Below are 3,010 nucleotides of genomic sequence, written 5' to 3' on the forward strand. Positions count from 1 at the left end.
TAGACCTTAGTGGTCCCTAATACTGTATCTGAAGTCTCTTTTATTTAGACCTTAGTGGTCCCCTAATACTGTATCTGATGTCTCTCTTTCATGGGGGGTGGGGGGAAGAAAGAGGAGTCCCGGTTTACACCTATTCCCATTTATAGCATTATACCATTTAAAACCTCATCCTATGGGACCTTTAAACTGGTAAACTGTGGTGCATTCAAAGTTTTAAAATACCCATTTCTCATGTGTTTTTTTTCTTTTAACAACAATTTACTGATGAAAGAAGTCATGAATGTGAAAAGCAATTATTACAATTTTGATTATCATTTAAATCTCCCTTTTGTGCTGATTCAAAAACGGATCTGATCCGTGACTCAAAAGCGTGATCCAAACCGTGAGTTTTGTGATCCGTTGCACCCATTTTTGAGAGTGATGGAAAATGATATTGCAAGCAATTGTCTCATTGTTTCATTATTGAAATGTGTGGTATCATTACATAAGAAATGAACTGGTCCAAATAAAGGCAGTTTAAAACATGGCAACTGCCAACCTGGCAACCACTTTAAAAAGTTAGTGTTGATGACATGTGTGCACTCCCAGAGTCAGACCTGCAGCTCTGGACTCCACTTTAATTTATACCAGCTATTTTCTTTCAAATCTACAGCAGCTAGCATTTCCCTTGCCTGTAGGTGGCCGCATGTCTACATGTGCAGGTTGACAGGTGTACACAGGTTGGACAACAACAGAACGGCTAGCCCCACGTGTCTAAAACTATCAGGACACCGGCCTCCCCAAGGTTTGTTAGCACAGGCTGTCAGGATGTTGCTCTCTAGCAGTGAGGGGCGTTGAACTGTCAGCTTGGGTAGCAGTTGGAACAAATACAGAAGTCAAGGCCTCATCAGTAGGACAGCTGATTGAACTGTCCCCAAACCATTGGATTACTGTAACACTACCTTTAAGCTCATTGTTAATCAGCTGCTGAGACCAGCAGTTTCTACCATGCTGTCAGGTAGCTTAACCCAGACGTGAGGCTCATGCTGTGGGCCACTCTATGCAGAGGGGGACACCACGATGACCTAAACTTATTATATTCCCCATAATAGTCTCCAGTGTCCACTTCCTGCTCTAAAGCTTCTAATTAAGCCACGGGACCTCAAAGGGGACACGTTGTTTGGCAGTTATACTGGGGTCAGTGGACACTATGTGCTCAGTGGACATTGATAGTAGTGGACACTGAAAGCAGTGGACACTGTGTGCTCAGTGGACACTAATAGCATTGGACACTGTGTGCTCAGTGGACAATGTGTGCTCAGAGGACATTGAGTGCTCAGTGGACATTGTGTGCTCAGTGGACAGTGTGGGCTCAGAGGACACTGATAGCAGTGGACACTAATAGCAGTGGACACTGTGTGCTCAGTGGACACTGTGTGCTCAGTGGACAGTGTGGGCTCAGAGGACACTGATAGCAGTGGACACCAATAGCAGTGGACACTGTGTGCTCAGTGGACACTGTGTGCTCAGTGGACAGTGTGGGCTCAGAGGACACTGCGCTCAGAGGACACTGTGTGCTCAGTGGACTGTGTGCTCAGTGGACAGTGCACTCAGAGGACACTGTGTGCTCAGAGGACACTGCGCTCAGAGGACACTGTGTGCTCAGTGGACACTGCACTCAGAGGACACTGTTTGCTCAGTGGACACTGTGTGCTCAGTGGACACTGCGCTCAGAGGACACTGTGTGCTCAGTGGACACTGCACTCAGAGGACACTGTTTGCTCAGTGGACACTGTGCTCAGTGGACACTGTGTGCTCAGTGGACACTGCGCTCAGAGGACACTGTGTGCTCAGTGGACACTGTGGGCTCAGAGGACACTGCGCTTAGAGGACACTGGGTGCTGTACTATTCTGACGTGGACGTCACTCATAGGACAGCTGTGTGCATGTGGCTGGGATACATTCATGTGATGAGGACACATGCACGTCATCTCATTATATCACTTAAAAGTTTTAAAAAGTTAATTTGAAGTTCAAAAGACAAATAATGTGTATTTCTGATCTAATACTCCCTTCAGATGTAACCACTGTTCTTTCTATTCAAGCATCCCAAATGAGCTCCGACCCTTTGAAGATATTGTCCAGCTGAGACCATCACAATGTCGTTGGGTCATTTATTTTGTAATTTTACATTCGTCCAGGAGGAAAAGACCTTTCTTGCTCAATGAGATGAAGCCTACATGCTGTCACTCGATCACATGTGCTTGTGTCACGGTGATGGTTCTTCCTGTTTAGTGTTATTTTAACACATTTAACCCATTTGTATTCTTCGTGGTTCTGTGTTGCCCGAGTCCTTTCTGTCTTCTGTTTTGTTTCCTAGTTCCGTCCATGTGTGTGTCGTCATGGTTCAGTTTCCTGTCTTACTGTGTAGTGTCTGGTCAGGAAGTCAAAAAAGTTACCTCCTATGTCCATTATTAACCTTTCATTAACCCCCGAACGTCCCGATGACAAGGAAAGGTGTGGAGGAGAATTTAAAAGAAATTAGGAAAAGTGAACGGCGGTGAGGAGGATCTGACTGTCGTTACACACGGCTGTAACTGTCCTTACACACAGCTGTAACTGTCCCTGCACACGGCTGTAACTGTCCTTACACACAGCTGTAACTGTCCTTACACACGGCAGTAACTGTCCCTACACACGGCGGTAACTGTCCTTACACACGGTAGTAACTGTCCCTGCCCACGGCTGTAACTGTCCTTACACACGGCAGTAACTGTCCCTACACACGGCCGTAACTGTCCTTACACACGGCTGTAACTGTCCTTACACACGGCTGTAACTGTCCTTACACACGGCTGTAACTGTCCCTACACACGGCCGTAACTGTCCCTACACACGGCCGTAACTGTCCTTACACACGCCAGTAACTGTCCCTACACACGGCTGTAACTGTCCTTACACACGCCAGTAACTGTCCCTACACACGGCTGTAACTGTCCTTACACACGGCAGTAACTGTCCCTACACACGG

The 3,010-nt window shown here is 46.7% G+C and overlaps 1 protein-coding gene across 2 annotated transcripts in view; it reads right to left on the reverse strand.

Moving 5' to 3' along the window:
* slc27a6 (solute carrier family 27 member 6) overlaps positions 1-3,010 on the reverse strand; it is a 47,857-nt gene that overhangs the window by 36,203 nt on the left and 8,644 nt on the right. The gene's annotated exons all lie outside the window — the stretch shown is intronic.

Source organism: Etheostoma cragini, chromosome 16 (assembly GCF_013103735.1).
Source record: "Etheostoma cragini isolate CJK2018 chromosome 16, CSU_Ecrag_1.0, whole genome shotgun sequence".
Taxonomy (NCBI): Eukaryota; Metazoa; Chordata; class Actinopteri; order Perciformes; family Percidae; genus Etheostoma; species Etheostoma cragini.